The 23,887-nt window shown below is 42.4% G+C and overlaps 1 protein-coding gene across 2 annotated transcripts in view; it reads left to right on the top strand.

The window, feature by feature from the left end:
- Positions 1-23,887, top strand: part of RAD51D (RAD51 paralog D) — a 332,412-nt gene that overhangs the window by 260,778 nt on the left and 47,747 nt on the right. The gene's annotated exons all lie outside the window — the stretch shown is intronic.

The following is a 23,887-nucleotide window of genomic DNA, read 5'->3' as shown; positions in this document are numbered from 1 at the left end:
TAGTATTCACCCTATCCATCAGACGCAAGTAACTTTTTTTTGCATCCTTGTATGACGTTTTAAATCCCCCAATCCAGTTCTCGTATACAGTTCTGTGTTATTTAGCAGAAGCATAACTGCCCATATTCTACTTAATGCCGAAAATGTGGAGAGACCTTGGGACACAGGTGGACAGTAGTCTCTCCTTTGATAATCACATTGCCACAGTGGTCAGGAAATCCTTTTACGTGGCTCATCTCATCACAAAAGGATTCTCATCCAGAAAAAAAGAGGTCATTGTTCCCCTCTACTCATCACTCATTAGACCCATTATAGAGTACAGTGCCCCTTTTGGTATGTACCTCACAAGACATCTACAACAACTGGAAAGACCACAGAAATACCTCACAAAGAGGATTACTGGCCTCAAACAGATGCCCAATGCAGACCGTCTCAAAAAACTACAGCTTTACTCCATCGCATATCGCCTACTCAGGGGCGATCTTTGCCTAACATACAAAGCTATGTCAAACCCAGAGCTGTTGGACATGCTCCACTTAAAGAAATCCCAATCCCTCCGAGCTACACGCTCTAGGGACCTAAACCTTGTCACCACAATAAACAGAACATGCTGGAGGGATAGATTCCTGTCCCAGAGACTCCCCATACTCTGGAACAGACTACTTATCTATGTCAAACAGAGCTCCTCATTAACACTCTTCAAGAAAAATCTTGATGATTGGATGGGAAATGGGAAATTCACCCCGGGGATCACTTCTGTGGCTCTGCTCGACAGGGGCACAGGAAAATAAATTTCTTGGGTGGCGAAAGCCAGGGTACATTTTTTGGCTAGGCTTGTAGGGCCGATAGCCTAGTACCTACCTATGAACCTATATTCAAAGACCGGATCATTCATTATTTTTTTTCTTTAACCTTATGGTCATTTGATTCCTTTCAAATCTTAAATTTATTGCAGTCACACTTCTGTTTTTTTTTTGTTGCTGAGGTTTGCTTACATTAACATGTTACAGAGTTCTTTGCTTTTAACGTCAAAGGATTAAGCAATTTATTTTCTGATGATTTCAGCTTAGTTATGTCACCTATATGTAACAAGTAATTAGTTTTAGAAAATTTAAGTTGGTTAGGCCATTCATCATCACAAACATTCTAAAATTTAGTTTTTTTAACTATTAACTATTAAGAATTCCACATACCTAAAATGTTTGCATCCAGTGCCCCCAGAGCTGATCCTTCTTACATCTCCAACAACAAAGCGAGACAGACGGAAACATTCATGACAGCCTAGAAGGTTTGTGAAGTGCTGACAACCAAGGAATGTGAACTTTCTTGACCTAATAGTGCATTTAGGAGAAGAAACTAATCTTCCTCATAGTTTCTTTTAATGTGTTCAAACTTCTCCCCCATTCCATATATTTTTTTATTTGCTTCTGCTTGACTGAGACCAGAATCATCTTTGCTTGACTAACCACCACTTACTGAGCTTGGCGTAGACTTCTGTTTCCCATTAACCAGTTAACCCATAGGGGCCATTCTTCCCTTCTACATGTAAAGTGAAATTTATTTAAGAACTGTAATCAGCTGCCCATACAATTCTTTAAGTTGCCTTTACCACCATAATCTAGCTTCAAAGTATTCTCCTCTTTAAGGTTTCCCTGCATTCATTACTTGTTCGACTGTATTAAATATTGACAGTGTTTTAATTTCCCATTCACATCCATCCTGAGGAGACCCCTGTGCTTATTTATATTAAGTGATATTTCTTCCTTCTTTTTGTTTTTGCCTAATCATCCTGATAGTTCCCCCTTAAATTTCTAATATCATCCCAGAGTCTCCCCATTTGATTCACATTCTGTTTCCATTCAACATCATATACAGACCCTTCAATAGTATACCTTTCCAAGCAGGCTTAAATTTCAACTTTAGCAAGTTAAAACACTTTTTTTGCCCTTATTGTCATTTGTATAATTTAAAATCGAGGTCTGACAACACATTTTGCAGTAGGAGTAACATAACATCCTTATGATTGTAACTTAAAAAATAGTAGCTTATCTTTTTATTTATGTTATGATCAAAATGCCTAGTCTGCTTTGTAGTATCAATAAAAGGGCATGGTTTCTTCTTTAGTGGGATTAAAACTGCTTTCAGTTCTACATTTATTGTATAATGAATCGATGGGAAAATAAGTTACACACATTATACCCACTAGAATAAATAACCTTAAAGATATACATTAAAACCACATCCAAAGAACAGTTTTACAAATAATTGAATATTTGGAAAAAAATCATATAAGGTGTTTTTCAATCAAATCGTTACCTTTGTGGATGGACTATGTTTTCCAAAGCTCATCTTTTTAATGCATGGTTGTGGCAAATCAGGATGGTCTGTAATGTTAAAATTCTTACACACAGGGAAGATTGTTTATACTCAAAGAATATTTTACACATAATTTAAGTCATCATGGGGCATAAAGCCTTTTTAGGAGGCATAACCAGAATAGATCAAGAACATATAGATTTAATTGTAATTTGAAATGCTAGGAATATCAGCAGTAAGTTAAATGTATTGAAATACATATTGGTTCATGAGATGTACAAAGCTATTGCCATAGTTACAGTTCAGAATTCCATTGATGTAACATTCTGAGGGTACATTGAGTATGAATGCTTTGGAACTCCGTCTAGGTGTGCCAGGATTATGCTTCTTGAATATACAACTATCCAGTTTTCTTTATATCAGTTAATTCAATCATAGAAACTCTTATTGTTGACATTTTAGGACCCAAATGCCCTATGAATTATGAACTTATTTTTAGTAAAGAGTCTTTAACATCATATTTTACTGATTTTTCATTTTTACGTCACATTTTACTTGGGAATTTTAATTGTCTCTCAATAAACTGGGAAAACAATAGTGCTGATTTATCATTTGCATAGGAATTCATTAACAACCTAACTTAACAAAGTTTTAGTTGGATAATGGAGAAGAAAACTTGTGGTGGTAATCTATTGGATCTATTACTCTCAAATGCTGAGAATGTTGTAAATGTATAATTAGGGCCACCTCTAGGCAGTTCAGGTCACTATTCAGTCACATTTGAAACAAACATAATACAGTTGTCATTAACATTAACAAAAGGTACAGATCTGATGTCTATTTTTGTCCTGTTCAACCTTTGAGTGGTCATATCAGATCAAATTTGACCTCTGTGTCTTCTTCTAAAGATGTGGCACCTGGGCTGTGACTCTTTCGCTACCAGTAATTCCCTTCTCTCCACTAAATTGCTTCATATCTCATTTACCTCCTGAACCTTCCAAACATGTGGCCAAGAGCTCTTTCTTAAAGATAAATGAAAGCCTATTTTGTCTACATGATAGCTATTTTTAGTCTCTTTCCTAACCTTTTAGCTTAAGTGTTGCAGTTTTTTAATAGATGTACTTATCAAAAAAAATCTATATTAATAATTCTTAGTGTTATTGTTAGACTAGGAAGTGGTGTTGCAGTTAAAATAGTTGTTGGACCATTTGGTGCTATTTCTGTAAGGTTAGCTGTTGGAATTTTTTTCTGTGTAGCTGGTGGGAAAGAAAGTGGTAGTGAATAACTGTAATATATTTATATAGTTTTACTGTGGTACGGTGAACTTTTCTCATGTCAGGAAAACCCTAAAGGTTTAAGAAGTGCACAGCCTGTGGACACATTTCCACCCAAAGGACATGCACCGTCTGTGTGTGTGTGTCACTCAGGTTGTGCCCATACAGAAGCTGATTGTAATATTTGTGCTTCTTTTGGGTCCAGGGCAATTCAAGGCAGGAAAGAGAAACTTATATTGAAAGGCTTGATCCCCACCTCAGACAGTGTCTTCTTCCCCACAAACTGGGCCTACTACTCCAAGACCAGCCTATTCTTCAGCTTCACCAGGCAGTGAAAATGAAGAAAAAGGAAAGGGTGAAGTCAAAATAAAAACCGATATCTGGAGAAAGAAGAGCTGAGAAAAAAGTTATAAAGAAAAAGATCTGAGAAATCTAGAAAAATGTTTCTGGATCTGACAGGTCTTTCAGGTCCAGCACCTAAAACTCCAAGGAAATCTGATCCACCAGCTATTCAGATTCGATCTTCCTCACCTCAGCCTACATTTTGTCTGGAGCCATTCACCCATTTTACAGGAGAGGTGATTTCCAGACCACCAGTGACATTATTGAGGTTGGCTCAGTTCACCAGAAATCTTAACAAGATGGACGTCGACTGAATGAGGAGGAAATTTGTAAGGACATAAATCCAGCTCAGGGTTCTCCCGACTTTGTCCCCACAGAGCGCTCCAGGTGCGGGTCTGACTAGCTCGCCTGTACCGACCCATCCTTCAAATCCTGTCCCCACAGGTCCAAACCCTCAAGGTTCCCCTCATTTGGAGCTTACAGCTTCAGGGGCTTTGGTGACAGCAACATCCCTTACTCTGTCAACTCTGATTTTTTTCAGATTGAGACAATCTCTGAGCCTGGGTATCAGTACCAGGGTTCTGGTGGTAGAGTCGACTCAAGTTTTCCGACCCAACTCTGCCTCATGGGACCTGTGGCCTTGATAGCTCAGGTCTGAGGCCTTCCTTTGGCCTCGATTGTGGGGGACATTTCCTCAGCTCTCAATTGCAGCATCGGCCTTCAAGGCTTTTTAATGGGTCTTTGCTGGTGCTGCCTTCTGGTTCAGATCCGTCCCACCTCCCAGCGGACCCTGTGACTTATTCCTGATCTTTCTGATCAAGGGCAGTTGGTACCTTTAGGCATAGAGGAAAAACTCCAATCAAGTTTCTAGTCTGATTCATACCAGTTTCCAGAGGTTCCCCAGAGACAAGGTCGTAGAAAACACATGTGCAAGCAGAATCACGTAAACTCTTCCTCAGAGTCTGTCGCTGAAGATATAGATTTGGATGAAAGTGAAGATTACCCTGGATCCCCTCTAAAAGAAGTTAAATTTGGTGACCTTTTAGAATTGATGAAAGTGGGGGGGGGGTGGTAATCCACTAAAAGCCTTTCCCCAGACAAATTGGTGTTCTCAAGGCCTTTGGTACTGGCTGATCTGCTTCCTGGGTGATACCACCATGGTTGCCCTCATAGATCTAGGGGCACAGCAGACATAGAAGAACTCTGATGTACTGGAACCTTCTCCCTAAAAGGCAAGATAGGATCTTAGTAACCCCAAAGGACAGGAAATATTGTAGTAAAGAACCACCCGTAGATGATACGGTAGTATCAGCAGCCACAAAAAAGGAACTATCTCAGGAGAGTTACTTTGTTCATCCCTGTAACAGAGTCAAGGGCACTGGACAGATCGGGGAAATGGAATTGTGCTTCAGCAGCTTCTGCCATTGGAACACTGAATTACCTTGCACTTGTGACTCGTTTTCATAGGGGCCTGGCAAACTCCCTTACAGGTAATTTACCTGTAGATGTTCAAAAAACAGTGTATACCCAACTGTCTACCTTGCAGTCCACTTCTAAATTGGCCATGTGTCTGTTGTCCAATGCAGCTGATGGTACAGCCATAGCAGCAGGCACTGGCCTCGATATGCCTGGACGCATCTTTGCAATTTCATGGAAAGCTTTAAGACATCATTCATTAATGTCCCATTCGATGGTTCCACTGGGAATGAAGAAGAATGTGATGTTCTGTCTGCTGTTGGAATCTGTCTCTACCCCACAGATGACCTTTCCTATGAACCAAAGCGGTGGCAAAAAGATGTAGTTTAGAAAATCACAGGGTTATCACCAGGACACTTGTGGAGGCAGACCCCCCCCCCCCCAGATGAGGAGGTAAGTCGAATGGACATCGTCCCCAGGTAGACTGCATAATCTGGATTCTTGTGGTCCTTTCACCAAGAAACCTCAGCGCTCCTGAAAGGTTACCCAATTGCTGCACCCTGGAGGTGGTAGTAGGGCACTTATCCTTGCACCCATAAGTCTGGCAATATATGTCAGATTCCTTGGTGAATGGGTGCTAAGTACGATCACCAGAGGCTATGCTATTCCCTTTCCTTGCCCGCCAAAGAAGAAGCTAAAGATTCCCAACATTCCCATCAGTTAGTTGGAATCTGCAGCAGCAGAAGTTTCAAAGTTGCTAGGAAAAAAAGGTCCTCCTACGGGTCTCCCAGGGCCAGTTAGGATCTGCAGTCTTTTCCAGGTTCTTTTTAGCTCTGAAAAAGATGGGACCTCATGCCAGTTTTGAACCTCAGCCATCTTGAATAATTCGTGGGATAGACAAAATTCTGGATGGTCACAGTACAGTCCATATTGCCTCTTTTGAGGAAGGATGATTGCTTGTACTCTATAGCTCTACAACATGCCTGCTCTTACATAAAGATGCAGAGATAATCCAGGAAATTCCTCCATTTCCAGCTGGGAGCCAGTCATTTTCACTTCAGAGCACTGCCCTTTGGTCTTGCCACAGCTCTCCGAGGGTTCACAAAAGTTATGACAGTGGTATCAGCTCATCTCCGGTGGTGAGTGGCTCCTTACTGCTATTTCCATGGAATTACTGGTACAACCACAGAAACTGTTACCCTGCCTTGCACAGTTACTGGGGGTCACAGTCAATCAGTCAAAAAGCCAGCCGTCTCCCATGCAATAAATAGAGCTTATAGGATTTCATGTCAACACAGTACTTTGAATTGCCAAGCTTCCAGGCATTAGAGTGCTATTCTTAACGTCTAGTGGCCTCAAAGGTAAGTCAGCATTCTCTTCCTCAAGCAAGGTTGATTTTTCCATCACAGTAGTTACCCTTGCAAGATACCACTTGCGAGTATTAGAGTAGACTCTCAGTCCAGTGGTCACAAAATCTACTTCCTCTCCATGCCAATATTTCTCTCACACAGGTATGCAGAAATTATATCAAATGGTGGATAACCTTCTCATCAGTAACAGAAGGGATATCCTTTTTTCCACCAAACTCCTGGGCCACAATAACCATGGATGCTTCCCTTCTGGGGTGGGCGGTATTTCTAGGGAAAGACTGTTTAAGATGCTCGGTCATCCCTAGAAGCCAACTTTCACATCACTGTCTTGGAGAAGAGCAGTCCTAGCATTGCAGGCTTTTCAGGATCTCCTGCCTAAGGGTGTGATATCCTTCCAGATGGACAACATGGCAGTGGTCTGGTATATCACCAAACAAGGAGGAATGCAATCATATCAACTTTGCGAAGAGAGTGTGGCAATGGATGATGTGTTCTTATTTTCTGATACCAACACACATCTCCAGGATGTTAGATGTGCTAGAGGACAGTTTGAGCAGGTCGATTCTACTTCCTCATGAGTGCTCTTTCAACTAGACATTGGTGACAAAAATGTTCAGCCACCGGGGTCAACATTGCTGCAACAAGTGGAGAGTTATTTACCCTAATCCCTTCAAAGGGACAGTCACCAAGGGATGCTCTAGTTCACTGTTTGCTCTCAGATCTCCTTTACGCTTTTTCTCCGATAAAACTTTTGACAAAAGGTGGAAGACCAGAGTGATCCTCATTTTTCCTTTTTGGTCCCAGCAGGTTTGGTTCCCCTACCTTTGGCCTAGTTTGATACACCCACCTTGGGCGTTAGATTCCAGTCCAGGTCTCCTGAGTCACCTGTCCATATTGCCTCTGCCAGATCTAAAAGCCCTAAAGTTGACAACATGGTTTCCCCAATTCCGACAGTTGCCTGAGATGCCATATTTTCCTGTTTTGTAGTCCACATTATTTCTGCCTCTCAAAAGCATTCTACCAAAAAGATTTATCAAAGCAAATGGAAAAAAAAACATTTCAATTTGTACTTCTTCAAGAAGATTAGATATCTTTTCCACTCCTCATCCATCCATTTTAGATTTCTTATCAGAGATTTTTAAGAAACGGTCCCATTTCTCCACTATCAAGGTGCAAATGGCCGCCATACCTAATTTTCACATAGGGCATACTGAAACTTCTATTATCCTCTCTGAAAATATCCAAAGATTTCCTCAAGGGTGCTTTCTTACTTAGACCTCCATTCAGGGATCTGCTTCCCAGTAGGACATTACTATCATCCTTCAAGCTTTAACCCAAAAACCTTTTGAACCAATAGCTTCAGATTTCACGTTTCTCTCATGGGAGACTATTTCCTTGACGCAGTTATATCTTCTAGGTAGATTTCTGAATTACAAGCACTAGCTTGCAAACCACATATCTCATTTTTCATAAAGACAAAGTAACCTTGTCCATTAATTCCTTTTTCTTACCAAAGGCGACCAACCAAAGTAAATTTGAATCAGTCAGTTGATTTGTCAGTCTTTTTTCCCTAACTTCTCTAACAAAGGAAGCTATATCCTACAAACACTAGATATTCACAGATTGCTCAGATTCTGTTTACAACCAAGGACATCAGAAAGTTAGATCAGCTGTTTGTATCCTTCTCCATAGCGAAACGGGGAAATAGCATCTCAAAATTCACTATTTCAAAACAGTTGTTGGACTACATTTTCCTTATTTATAATGACCAAGGTTTACCCCTACATATAAAATCAAAAGCCCATTCCACTACAGCAATAGCTACTTCTACGGTATTCATGAAGAGAGTTCCTATTGATGACATTTTTGCAGCAGCAATATGGTCCAAGGTTCACAACTCTGTGTCTCATTACAGTTTGGATGTGCAGTCGGAGCACATTCCTCCTTCGGGTTCCTCTTTTCTTTTCCTTGATGTCACCTAGGTGCTTTTCGCAGCTTGGGATTCTGTCCCAAGGATTGAATCAATGAAAATAGATATCATCAGATACAAAACTTGTGTACTTATCATAACAATAGATCCATGTTGTCTCATTTTTGTCTGGTTCAAAATCCCTTCCTCCTTCCAGTATTGTCACTGATAGCTTCAGGTGACTGGGGAAACCTCACCTAAGACTGTGTCTATTACAAGTTTTCTTTTTATAACATGCTGTACTGTTACCATGTCCTCCAGTTGTGGCACCTAATGGCTCCTTCAGTTATAGGAGACTATCTTGTTTTCAAGGTATAGGTCAACAAGCTCAGTCTGAGATAATTTAGTGTAGAGGAGGGAATTATGGATAGGGAAGGAGTCAGACCCTTGGATCAACAGCTTTAGAAAAAGTTGTGTTGAGGTTTTCGATTGGATTTTACAACTCAAAGGTTGAACCAGATGAAAATGAGGCAACACAGATCTATCATTATGTTAAGTACATAACTTTAGATGTGAAGTTGTTCGATCTCGCCGTTTGTTCTTACACACGGGTTCAGAGCCGATCCCTCGGCTCCAAGTCGGCCACATTCCAAGCTCTACGTCAAAGAGAAGCTCAAGGCACAGTCCCTATCCAATGATCCTCTCCTGCTAACCCTCAGATCTAGTTTGCCGCTGCAACAGGTCTCATCGTCGAGTGAGAGCTTGGGCCAGTATCCTTTTTTCTATATAAAAATTTTATATATATATCTCTAAAAAGTTAAAAAATTATAAGTTTTTTTCTTAATATTAGTATTACTGTGTGTGCGTGTCAGGTTAAATTAGTGTTTAGATTAGTGTTAAGAATTTGTGGGAGCGGCTGCTCCTAGGCCTTAGGCCACTAACTTTCTGTCAGGGCTCTGTCAGATTTTCTCTGTTTAAATTACATTTTCTCTTAGTATTTAACCTTGTTGATAAATATTTACCTGTTTAGTAAGGCAGACTATAATTTCTAGTCAGGAATGTCAGAAAAAGCCAAATCTGGATTTAAGCGTTGCCAGTGTGGACAGAAAATGTCCATAACTGACAACCACGTTTCCTGCGTCTACTGCCTAGGCCCTCTCCATCTTCAGGAGGACTGCTCCATCTGCCACTCGTTTAGTGGCAGAATGATGATGGAAAGACACAGGAAACTTATTGAGAGGGGTCTCCTGAAGCCCGAGTTTCAAGAGGCATTGGAAAAGCCAGAGTTTCAAGAGGCATTGGAAAAGGCAGACCAGTCATCGAAGTCTTCAAAGGGATCGAAGTCTTCGAGGGTGTCGGAGCCCAGGACATCGGCTCCGAGTACCTCTGTTAAGATTCGGTCGCCGGCTCCACAGACCTTGGAGCCGAGCATCGAACTGCTGCCTCGGGGCGAGGTCCAGGTTTTGGAGCCGGTGTCAGAGGTACTCCCTTCATCGATCCTTCGCTCGGTGACCTCTTCAGCCCCTTCGACCCGTTCCTCCTGACCACTGTCAGACACCGATGTGGATCAATAGTGCAGAAGCTGATGGAGAACATGGCCTTATCCAAACTAATTGCAGTTTTGTCCCAGTTGGTTTCGAAGCTTGAAGCCCTTCCTGTTCCATCCATAGATCCTCCTTCGAGACCCATCGAGTCATCGGAGCCGGGAGTCGAGGATCTGATGATTGTTGATCCCCGGAGCCGAAGCCTTCGTTAGTGCTTTCGGCTCCACTGACCTCGACACCCTCGGTACCCATCGAGGGGTCTCTGAGCCGACAGTGGGAGTCCCCTGACACCTTGGAACCAGTCCCTCAGAAGCCTAATAAGTACATCACTGCCCCCCAGGATAAAGCGTATCTCACCAAGGGAGTCCCAGTTGATGCTATGGGGGTGGCAGCAGCCACCAAGAAAGAAATGTCTGAAGCATCTTCCTCTGTTCATCCACCTAACAAAGACTCGAGAACGATGGACAGGTACAGGAAGCGCATTTTTAGTTCAGCGACTTCTTCCATGCGATCGCTGAACTACCTCACCCATTTTACCCGTCTTCAGAGAGATCTCCTCAAAGAATTGGGAGATACTCTACAGGGTACCACAGATACTGCTGTCTCAGACAAGGTGACAGCACAGCTCAGTACCGTAAACTCTATCGTTAACTCATCCATGCGGCTCATTTCATATGCAGCCGAAGGATCGAGTAGGGCTGTAGTTTCAGCGATCGCTCTGAGGAGACAATCCTGGATGCGCCTATGCTCCTTTGCGGAAGCATTTAAGTCTTCCTTTACTAATGCCCCTTTAGATGGCTCCTCCTTGTTTGGGCCCAAAGTGAAGGAGACTCTCACTAGGTGTGAGCAAGAAGGAAAGACCCTGTCTGCCGTAGGGGTCCGTTTTTCCGCCCCCTCTAGACCATACCCCAAAGGGCAAAGAGGTGGAAAAATGTGGTTCCAGAAGACTCAGGGAGCTTTCCAGTCCACACCTAGTTAAACCCCCTCCAGAGGCAGAGGAGGGGGAAGGAATGGAAAACGCCGCCCAGGCGGCAGAGGGGGTCCGCAGAACCAGGGCAACAGGGATAGCGTCCCTGGTAAGCCCTTCCAGCACTCCTGAGTGGAGGCCCGGCTGTCCTGCTCTGGAGGCAGTTGGGGGTCGCTTGGCTTTATACCCAGAGGCCTGGCTAAATCTCACTTCAGATTCCTGGGTAAAAAGCATAATAACTAGAGGGTAGAACATCCCTTTCTTAAACAATCCTCCCATCCAAAAAAGATTCCCAGATGTTCCACCCAATCTGAGGGATCAGGCAGCCATAGAAATACAAAGGCTGTTAAGAAAACATCATCCAGCCAGTCCCGGCAGACCAAATAGGATCCGGAACTTACTCAAGGTTCTTTTTAGGTCCAAAGAAAACAGGGGACTGGAGGCCAATACTGGACCTCAGCAAACTCAATACCTTCGTGAAGAAGGAAAAATTCCGGATGGTCATGCTACAATCGATCTTTCCGTTTCTTCAAACGAACGATTGGATGTGCTCTATAGATCTCAAGGATGCGTACTACCACATAAAAATGGCCAGGCCATCCAGAGATCACCTGCGCTTCCGGCTGGGAGCCAGTCACTTTCAGTTTCGAGCTCTGCCCTTTGGCCTCACTTCAGCCCCCAGGGTGTTCACCAAGTGCATGGCAGTAGTGGTGTCCCACCTGAGACGACTAGGATTCCGGGTGTTTCCATACTTAGACGACTGACTCCTTACCGCCACCACCAGGCATCACCTATTGCAAGCCAGGGACTATACAATCAATCTCTGTTCCTGTTTAGGCGTAACACTGAACTTCGAAAAATCTGCCTTGTCACCCTCACAGCATATATCATTCATAGGAGCTGAATTGGACACTACCTTAACTCTGATCAGGCTTCCCCATACAAGAGTTTCAGCCTTAAGGGAACAGATTTCTACTCTTCTGCAAAACAAGAGAGTCCCCGCTGCACAGGTCCTGAAAGTATTAGGCATGATGGCAGCTACCCTTATTGCGGTCCCCCTAGGAAGAATGCACATGAGGATCCTCCAGTGGCTACTCTTCGCACAGTGGTCTTACCAACGGCTACCATTGTCACACAACATCCTGCTCACGGAGTCTTGCAAGTGGGATCTTCAATGGTGGATGAACAGCCACGAGCTTACGATAGGCTGCCCGTTCGTGCTCCCCCCCCATAGCCACAGTGACCACGGACGCTTCCCTGATAGGGTGGGGGGGACTTTTTCAGGGGAGAGCAGTTCAAGGCGAGTGGTCGAAAATAGAGTACAACCTGCACATCAATGTCCTGAAGTTGAGAGCAGTGTTCCTGGCGTTGCAACACTTTCATGACTACTTACCTCCGGGAACAGTTGCAATTCAGACAGACAACATGTCAGTGGTCTGGTACATAAACAAACAAGGAGGAACCAGGTCTTACCCCTTATGCAGAGAGGCCCTGAGAATCTGGCAATGGGCTGTGTCCACCAGACGCTTTCTCATAGCAATGCACATCCCGGGGACATCCAACGTAATGGTGGACAGGTTAAGCAGAGCCATCCTGTTACCTCACGAGTGGTCCCTCAAAAATCAAGTAGCGGAAAGGATTTTCCGCAGATGGGGCCAGCCTTGCTGCGACCTTTTTGCATCCCCCCTGAATGCCAAATGCAGAGGCTATTTCGCCCTACTTCCCCTCGGAGCCCCAGGGACGCACTTGTGTACGACTGGCCCCCGGGTCTCCTATATGCTTTTCCTCCTGTTCCACTAATCTCGAAATTTCTGCAGAAAGCCAAAGGTCTGGAAAGGACGATCATCTTGATAGCACCATTCTGGCCTCGACAAATCTGGTTCCCCTTTCTTCAAGCTTACCAAATAGAGGAACCTTGGACTCTGGACCCATTGCCAGACCTTCTGACCCACTCGTCAGGAGTTCTTCACCCCTCTCTTTCGTCCCTCAAATTGACAGCATGGCTGCTCCACTTCCCAGCTTAGCCAGGTCAGATCTCTTGTCTCCAGCAGTACAACATATTTTGATCTCTTCCCACAAAGCATCCACTAGAAAATTATACAAGAGCAAATGGAAACTTTTCGTGAGTTGGGCTTCCAAACAAGGCATTGATCCCTTCGTTGCTCCTTTTCATAAGGTTCTAGATTTTCTATCTACTCTTTTTCATCAAGGGGCTTCAACATCCACCATAAGGGTACAGCTGGCTGCCATATCTAATTTTCATGTGGGTGAAGGGGGCTCTACAATTATGTCTCATAGACTTTGTAGCGCTTTCATGAAGGGAACTTATCTCCGACCACCCAATCGAAGTCCGGTTTTTCCTTGGAACTTAAATCTAATGCTATCTCAGCTCATGTTATCACCCTTTGAACCAGCCTCGTCATGCCCACTTAAATATCTTTCCTGGAAAACCCTGTTCCTTGTTGCAATCACTTCAGCTCGCAGAGTCTCAGAGCTGCAAGCACTGTCAATTAGACCCCCGTATCTAATCTTTCACCCAGACAGGGTCTCCTTACGTATTAATCCGTCCTTTCTACCAAAAGTCTGCTCAGAATCTAATCTTAATCAGTCCATAGAACTTCCTACCATTTTCAGGCACCATACCAATAAATTGGAATACATGTTACACAAATTGGACGTGCACAGACAGCTGAGATTTTACCTGGACAGGACAAAGGAATTCCGGAAATCGGATCAACTTTTTGTTTTGCATGCGGATAGTAAGAAAGGACTTGCAGTATCAAAAATTACGGTAGCTAAATGGCTTTCGGACTGCATAAACTTTGTTTATTCATCTTCCAATCAGTCTATTCCGCTCAAAGCTAAAGCTCATTCTACTAGAACTGTTTCTACTTCCCTAGCCCATGCTGCTCGTTTACCGATAGATACCATTTGTACAGCGGCTACCTGGGCTAAACCTCATACCTTTATCACTCATTACAAAGTGGACAGGGCCTCCAGGGACAGGGCTTCCTTTGGTTCCACTGTTCTCAGGAATGTTCTCCCATGAGCCACCTGGGGTTTAGGGTGCTAGGGACGCTACCCGTGTCTAAGAACAAACGGTGAGATCGAACAACTTCACATAAAGAAGTTATGTTCTTACCATAACGTTCCATGTGAGGTGTTCATCTCGCCTTTGTTCTTACATTCCCACCCTCCTTCCCCCTCCGTGTTCTGGAAGAACAGGTACGACTGGTGGCTGGTTGTCTTTCTCATGGTCCCCTTAGACTGACTGTCTCTAGGTAATATACGTGTATATGTGTATGAATACGTATGCATGTGTAAGAGAATATGTCTTCTGTTGTCTGGTTTTCATAGCAAACTAGATCTGAGGGTTAGCAGGAGAGGATCATGGGATAGGGACTGTGCCTCGAGCTTCTCTTAGACGCAGAGCTTGGAATGTGGCCGACTCGGAGCCGAGGGATCGTCTCCGAACCCGTGTGTAAGAACAAAGGCGAGATGAACAACTCACATGGAACGTTATGGTAAGAACATAACTTCTTTTTTTTTTGAAAATTTTAATTATGATAAAATTAAGAAAGATCTGGAAACTGTTCATTAGAAAATATTTATTGATAATTATGAAGGGGCCACTATTAGATTCTAGAAAGTCACAATAGGATGCTGTAGAATCAACTTCTGAAGAAAATTATAGTAATCAGATTAAAAAAAAATCTCATTAGGTTGACTAAAAAGCTTATAAAATGATGTAATGAAAAAAAAATCTTTGTACCTGAACAAGAAATATAGTCTGACTAACGGATATAAACTTAGCAAATAAAGAAGGACTTCCAGCTAAAAATGAAACATGATAAAATACATAGCAAGTAAAAATTGGCAAGGAACACTGAAAATAGGGTGGCATAATTGTATCAAGTGTTAAAAATAAAAATCTTGTAACTCTGTTATGTCACTTATAACCAAGACTCTGACAACAACTAACGAAAGAGATATTGCTGCTGAATTACACATAGCTGTACCGAGTAGTAATATGTCTAATGGTGAATGTCTGATTATTAGTTTTGAAATTATTCCATGGGGCCAAACAAAGTATCTAAAGTTCTATTGTACAACCTTAAATCTGAATCCATTATTGTATATTATTTTAATAAGCTGCATAAGATAGGTACTGGCTCTCTAATATGGAAGCATTTTTCTGTAGCACCTATTCATAAAAAGGTAGTATAACTCAGGTAAACAATTATACACCTATTGGTTTGATGTCTGATTGGAGGGAAATACTACGAAAGTTGTATGATAGACCTAATATAAAAATCTGTAGTCAAAATGAAAACAATAGATTTTTCTTAACATGATTAATAGATTTTTCTTAACATGATTTTGTGAATGGAAAATCCATACTTACTAATTAGTTGAAGTCTTATTACCAGATTACACTTGAGACTGATATGGGGTAAAATTGTGGTGGCGTGTTTTTAGATTTAGCTAAGGCTTTTAACAACCCTTCCGTTTTAATTCATATACAGATTCATGTTAAGTGCTGGATGCAGTCCCTATACATTGGATAATGCCCAGACTTATTGACAGGGAACAGTCAGTGACTATTCATAGATATGTTGAAAGACCTGATATTTAGTGTCTTAGCCAAGCCTTATGGCTTGGGGGGGCAGATCATAGTTTTCAAAAGTGGTTAATAAATATGGAATCGAATTTTATTATTAATTTCAATACTTTGTATCCAAATGGAATGAATTTAGAAATGTAAATATGTTTACAATGAATGTCGGGGTTGATAAGAAAGTGAATATATGATGTGTATTAAGATAAATTTAGGAATTTAGTTATTTTGTAATAATGAGGTTTTATATGGCTTTATATGGCTTAAAAAAATCTTTTCTGAGAAAAAAATGTTAAATTGATTAATTGATGTTAATTAATTATGTGATTGGTGGTGTATATATGCTGGTTTCTGAGATTGTTAATTATTCCATTTGAAGGCGAAGGCCGAGGTACCAGAATCGTAATAAAGAAATTTACATCCAGTTTGGCTGCTATTTTCGTATTTGGAAAAGCTTTATTTCAAAGAGGAGCATTGTATAGCTATTTAGTGTGTTTTTGGGTATTCATAGATATATGTCAGATGCATTACAGATTCTCTCAGGTGTCCCACAGGGCTCTGTTTGGAGTCTGTTGTTATTCAACTTAATCTTTTTTAACTTTTCCAAGACATTAATCCTGTTGGGTTAGTAAATACGCCGATGGTTGCAAGACAGGTTTTGTAACGGTCAGCAGTAGGAATTTTTCTGAAATCGATAACTTTGTTCATAATATAGCTAGGTTGGCCCTCAGAATTTGGGTTACAATTTAGTACAGAAAATGTAAAGTTATGTACTTTGGTGAAGCAACAGTAAAACAGCACAGAATTTATTTGATAGTGTATTAGGTTAAGTTTTTGACTTTGTTTATGGTGGTAATTATTAGAATTAATTTTGCATTTTCAAATCATATTGATCTGGTTGTTAATGAAGTCATACAACAGGCTGTAATATTTTTAAGAAATATAACAGCAAGACATATTTCTTGCATTAGACCAATCTTAGTATGTAACAGTGCCGTGTTTATACATCAGATCATTTAAAATGTTTAGAATTAGTACACAGGAAAGCCACGGAATTAATATTATTCTGCACAGTCTTTACTTTTGGGGTATCATTAAATAATCTTTATACTAATTATTTTAGGGTAAGTTTATACAAGTATTCAAGGCAATACATTAAATTTAGGGTTTCATTAAATTTACAAATGAATACAAAATCATTTGGGATAATTGTCTAAACTTTTGTTTAAATTTTAAAAGACTAAGTTAAAAGGATAATTTTTACACAGTACATTGCTGTTTATTGTAATACATTGCCCTTGTATATTTACAGGTGTGAAAATTAGTATTCAAGAAAATTCTTGATAGCTGGATTGATGAATTTTTATAATTCCATTTTTATAGCGACTGAGTTCTTCAAAGGTTTTTGAACCAGAACTCAGTAATCCCAGTTTATGCATTTATAATCCTATATTTTTTTATGCATACATACTCGCCAACAGTGAGAGATTAGACAATCTGGTTGCATTCTTGTATTACCAAAGATGTTTTAATCAAATTATCAGAAGTTCTTCTAGAGATAAATCCAGTCTGATCATGGTGTATATGCTTAGGGGAGTATACTTGCCAACCTTTTAGCCAACAGTGCTATAAATAATTTATAATTGTGATTCAGTGCAGTGTTCGGTCTATATTTACTTAATGAGGTGTGCATATTCCATACATTCACAAAGCATAATCAAGGTATTTTTGGTAATTTAAAGACATAGCATTATTATATCGTGTGCAGTTTCCCAAATATTTGCATACCCAGGGCTAATTTTAAAGTTTTGGCACCCTCAGCAGAATTATGAGTGCTAGAGGCCGGAGCAAGAATAACAGAGTTGGCTGTCCCCAACAGAATTAAGAAGTCATGAAGTCCACAGCAGAGTTTGAAGCAGGAACTCAAACATGAATAATGGAGTTAATGACATCATCAGGATTAACAGGCTGTGCTTCTCAGTAGTTTTAAAAGGACTTCGCTAGAGGGCTAGCACAAATGAAAGATTCCTTTTTATGAAACCACTGACTACTTCATTTAAGAGCTGGATTTTCAGAGTCCAGCCAGTAAGGAATTAAGCATAGGATTGATTCATGTCAGTATACCAAGCATAAAACCATTGTGTGAACTAACATAGGGTGAAAAAAATATGTTGTTCGCAGAGGGGCAAGCCTAATTGCTGCTCCACACAATCTCTGGATAGGAGATATATACTCCCTTAATCCCTGGATTCAGCAACCTCAAAGTTAATTTTCTTTCAGTCTTTAATGATGATAGACTCAGTTTAGTTAAAACAATGAGTGACAAGGTCACACAGAAAAAACAATCAGTAAAAACTAAAAGAAAAACCCAGCCAAGCGAGATTTTCCAGTGTGTGATTCCTTAAAACATCTTGTATTAGAGGCAGCATGAGATATATGCAAATGACTCCCTAAGGACATTGGGTGTTTCAGCTATATGGCAGTTCTGAATGCCCATGACTTATTTCCTTTTTAAGTCTGTTCTGGACAAATTCAGACAAGTAAAGACAAACCCCACTAGCTGTGGACATGCATGTTTCGGCCTTCCTATGGCTTCATCAGCACAGCATAAGAGGAGTTTATCCATAACAGACTTAAAAAGGAAATAAGTCATGGGCATTCACAACTGCCATATAGCTGAAACACCTGATGTCCTTAAGGAGTAATTTGTATATATCCCACGTTGCCTCTAATACAAGAGGTTTTAAGGAATCACACAGTGGAAAATCTAGCTTGGCTGGGCTTTTCTTTTAGACTAAGTTTAGCTGGAAATGGTATGACAAAAGTGTTGTTGATATAACTTTATTTATTTTACATTTGTTACCCGGGAAATTCCGACTAGACCAGGTCCATTTTCAGCGGAGGCCTGGGGAAAAAAGCTCCGGCATCAAGTTATACAAATACAGAACATCCAGCATAATACACAAAACAGGTTACATCATGTATGCTGAGCATAGTAATATAACAAGAAATTAATAAAACACTCCAGCTAAAAGAAGATATAGAACATAGGTAAAAAGACAATGTCAGTTATACATAGGTAAGGTAAGTGAAATATATCAAGTAAGATTCTACAGTTAAAAGTACCCTTTCAGATGACCAAGCCTACAGGGGATCAGAGATCCAGCATGTGATCAGAGAGGAGTTTGGGGAGTTAATAGCAGTGTGGCTAGGGTTATGTGATACAAGGGCATAACCAGGAACTAAGAAGATGCGATATGAGGGAGTTTTTGAATACGGATGTGGAGGGGGCAGTGGACACGGATAGGGGAAGAGAGTTCCAATTTCTGGCAATGGTGTGGGAGTACAGCGCTTTCCCTACATCATTGTTAGCCTTGGTGATGGAGAAGAGAGATTTTTCACTAGATCTTAGGTACTGGTTTGCAGTATAGACAGTAAGTAGGTTAGATAATGAGGGGGTTTTTTTCAGGATATTTGAGAATATTGTAGGCTGTGCCCAGCTGGTGATAGTTAAGTAGCTCAAGCCATTTTAGTTCTTTTAGTGCAGTACAGTGATGGGTTCTATAGGTTGAGTTAGTAGCAAACTTGTAACTATAATAACTACTAGCTTCCACTTTGGACTGCCGTTTTTTTTGTTGGTGTGGAGGGTGGGGGGGACCTAAAAAAATCATGTTGAAACACCACATGGAAGAGATCGAGAGTCACAGCACTGAGAGTAGTTAGGTTGTTATGGCCGACTCCCCATGTAAGCATACTTGTGTGCTTACGTACTGCAAGCATACTCCTGTTACTTGTAAGCATAATTATATGTCTGTGCTTTGAGTGAAGGACACACAAGGAGATTGCTTCATTAAAGGATGGAAGAGCAGGCGTAATCTCTGAGCATTCTTATGACTTTTGGACATTGTGCTATACTTTTAATCTAGCCCAGACTTCTCATAAATTTGATTACCTTGAAGTAAGGGGGATATCTTAGTGTGACACTAGTGGATCTTTGGGAATATTTGTTACCTCAGAGGGTCACCTACATTTCTGGTACAGAAAAAAAAGATAAAATGGATTGGGGGGACTAGTGACATACAGTTAATGGGATAACACATCCCATCCAGCTGGATTAACAAATTCAGAGAGCTATTGCAAATTTAACAATGTGAAGGTCTATGTAATGTCACCTAAATTAATGGTGTTTAAAATGGGCAGAAGGTCCCTGTCAGGATTAAAAGAATTAAAGAAGAGTCGAGAAGGATTAACAAATAAATAGTACATGCTGGAGGGACAGATTCATAACCCAGAGGCTCCCTTCACTCTGGCATAAAATCCCAGTCCAGGTTAGGCAGAGTCCCTCATTGACTCTCTTCAAGAGGAATCTTGATGAGTGGATGGGAAATAGTAGGTTTACTCCGGGTATCACTTCTGTGTCACTGTTAGACATAGGCACAGTATACTAACCTCCAAAAAGGGCATAACAAAATTAATTTAAAATGGGTGGCGAAAGCCAAACACACTCTGGCTAGGCTTATAAATGCCCTAGGGCAGATAGCCTAGTATGAACCTATGAAGAACTTGGGTGTTACAAAACATTCAACAGGCTCTGGTGCCCACAGCAGGGTTAATGGAGTGAACTGGTTCTCAACAGGAATAATTGAGCTGAGAATCACACCAGGTTTACAAAAGTGCAAGATTTACAGCAGTTTCAACAGAAGCATGGAGCTTTGTAGGACCAAATGTCATCCTAAAAATGAACAGGAGCAGCTTGCGTATTCACAGCTTAGAATGTATTTTCATTACAGCAAGATATACTTAAATTATGCTACATCAGAAGTAAATGCTAATGTTGTTGACATCTTTTTGGTAACTTTATTGCTGTACAAGCCATGTAACTTAACTTGCAAGGATTATAGAAGACCCCTTAGTAGTTCTAAGATAATTGTTGAAGATATAAAAGTAAATGTAACCAAATGCTGTTCTTAATCACCTTTTTTGTTTGCTCTCAATAACCAGACTTTATACTGATGCATAGAATTTTTCTAAAATGTTCTTAGAGGTTTTCCTAACAAATGTACCTTAACAGAAGATCTGATGTTGTTGTCGTTTGATCTTCAACCCAAGGGACCTGGATCTGGCCACAGATCCGACTCTGCCGCATACTTCAGCTTCGGATCCAAGCTCCCCCTACCCATAATGCCCGTCTCCGTCCTGCCCTCAGATCTCGTTTGCCGCGCTTTCAAACAGCAGTGTGATCCTTCAGCTCCAAGTTTCCCCAGTGGGTGAGTGAAAGTTTTTTGCTTCTTTCATCTCTCTCTCACACTATCCTTTCACCCTACTTTTTCTTTTTGAGCTCAGGTGTCGGTTCTGTACAAAACCACCCTTGCTCTCGTTATCCCTCTTATCTGTGAGTGTGTGTTCATAGGTTCATAGGTTGGTACTAGGCTATCAGCCCTAGGGCCTGTACAAGCCTAGCCATAACAATTCCCTGGCTATTTCTTCCCACATTATTTACTTTCCTGGACCCCTGTCTAGCAGGGCGACTGACGTGATCCCTGGGGTGAATTTCCTTTCTCCCATCCAATCGTCAAGGTTCCTCTTGAAGAGGTCCAAAGAGGCACTCTGCTTGACATGTATGGGCAATCTATTCCAGAGTCTGGGGAGTCTCTGGGTCAGGAACCTATCCCTCCAGCATGTTTTGTTTATTGTGATGACAAGGTTTAGATCCCTGGAGCGTGTAGCTCTGAGGGATTGGGATTTCTTTAAGTATAGCATGTCCAACAGCTCTGGGTGTATGTTAAGCAGAGATCGCCTCTGAGTTAACGATATGCGACAGAGTATAGCTGGAGTTTTTTAAGGCGGTCAGCGTAGGGCATCTGCTTTAGGCCTGTGATTCTTTTAGTGAGGTATTTCTGAGGCCTTTCCAGTTGTTGCAGATGTCTTGAGAGGTACATACCAAATGGGGCGTTGTATTCTATAATGGGTCTAATGAGGGATGAGTACAGTGGGACAATGACCTCCTTTTTTCTGGATGAAAAGCCCTTCGTGATGAGGTGTGCCACATAGAAGGATTTCCTGACTGTTGTGGCGATGTGGTTATCGAAGGTGAGACCACTGTCCACCTGTGTCCCTAAGTCTCTTATCACACTTTCTGTGTTTAGTGTACTGCCACCTATATGGTAATTCATGGATACATGTTTTTTCCCAAAGGGGATAACAATACATTTCTTGGCATTGAGCTTGAGCCCATGGCTCTGGCACCAAGCATCTGTTTCTGTAAGACCCTTTTGTAGAGTATCCACATCATTTGGGGATTCAATAATGGCTCCCAGTTTGCAGTCATCTGCAAACTTTGTTAGCCAGAGTCCCTTAGTGTTGACCTGTACTTCAGAGAAGTAGATGCCAAACAAGAGCGGCCCCAGGACTGAACCCTGAGGTACTCCACTTGTCTGACCTTTTTCCTAGAGCCATGGCTGAGGCCCCCAAGCCGGGCTTTAAGAAACATGCAGAGTATGGCCATAAACTACCCCCTTCAGATGGCCACACTCTGTGTATAGTATGCCTGGGTGTTCCACACCTGGACACCACCTGCTCAATCTGCGTGGGCTTCAACTCCCACATATTGATCAACAGGAGGAATAAGCTCACTCTAAAAGGCCTAAAGGCCTCCTTCACCCTCCTTCTTCTGAGGTCTCCACTTCATCTTTCTCTGCCCTGGCCTCTGGGACTCAACCTCCCACCAAGAAGGCCAGGGACGGAGAGAAACACCGCCATAAGGAGTGGGATTGGCCTAGAAAGCTGTCCCCGGACTGCGCCCCGGCCAAATCTCACTCGGATCCGAGCCCAAGTTCACCTTGGCTCCAGTCGCCTCGCTTCTCGCCAGAGCCGGAGGTCACTCTGGCTCAGTCTCCCTTCTCAGCCTCTCCCCGGCGCCACTCCAGGCCCGGATCTGTGGCCTCTTCCATTTGGTCCTCTCTGAGTCTGTCAGAAGTCGAGGTGGACAAGATGATGCGGAAATCCATCCGAGCCCAGATTCATTTGGGAGTCCTGCCTGCTCTGTCCCCCTCCGTGGCCAGAGGCATATAGTAGTCCTTCTTACCAATTTATTCCTTCTCTGATCCGACCTCTGGTTTCGGAGTCACTGGGTCCAAGGTTCCCTGGTGTCGAGGGGTTGGCACCGATGGTTCCAGGTACCTCGATGCAGACCTTTGCCCCGAGTGGATCAGCCCCGACATGTTCAGAGCTGACTGGCTCTTGGGGATAGTGTCTACTTCAAGGCCTTCAGAGTTTCTGTGCCAGAAGGTTCAGCTCCTCCCTTGGTGCAGGGGGCAGCGGAACCGGCCCTGGTAATCCTGGCTTAAGAGATCCGTTTGCCTTCTGCTTTCGATGTGGTGGAGAGGGTCCTCTCGGCCCCTTAAAGATCCTTAACACTATCATCCTCTGAGTCCATCCTGGCTCCCTCTGTTGCTGGGTTGGAGTCTGTCATCCTGTCCCCTCAGGAACAGCCTGTTGCCACTTTGCCCCAGGAGGTTCCACCCGGGGAACTCCACGAGGCTTCCGAGTCCTCCCAGGAAGCACATGTGCAAGAAGAGGCACTTGGACTCCCCGCCGGAGTCCCTCACAGAAGTTACCGACTTGGAGGAAGAGTAGGGTTTCCCCCGATCACTCCCAGAGAATGTCTCCATGGAAATCCTGCGTCAACATGATGGGTGGTCTACCCAGAAACCCAACCCGGATGAGTCTGTCTTCCTGGAGGAGTTTGTCACAGGCCCCTCTACATCCTGGGTGTCCCCTCCCGTGGATCCCCCTGTGGATCTGATTTCATCTAAGGCATGGAAGGAACCGCATATGGTTGAGCCTATCCCCAAGCGCCTGGACTAAGTACTCACCACCCCATCAGATAAGCAGCATTGGTCAAAGGGATCCTTGGTTGATGCCATGGTGGTTATGGCGGCAGCCAAAAAAGAGCTTGCACAGGAGAGGGAGTCTCTGGCCATGGACCGTTTCGAGAAGCCGACTTATGCCGCAGCCACATTCACCTTGTGTGCACTGAACTACTTGGCACATGTCATCAGACTACAGAGGGATCTGGTCAAAGAGGTCGCTGAGTCTGCCCCAGGGTCCATGTCGGCAGAGGAGAGGAAGG

Source organism: Protopterus annectens, chromosome 13.part0, assembly GCF_019279795.1.
Source record: "Protopterus annectens isolate FY-2018-M chromosome 13.part0, PAN1.0, whole genome shotgun sequence".
NCBI lineage: Eukaryota > Metazoa > Chordata > Ceratodontiformes > Protopteridae > Protopterus > Protopterus annectens.
This window is presented reverse-complemented; position numbering and strand designations above follow the sequence as displayed.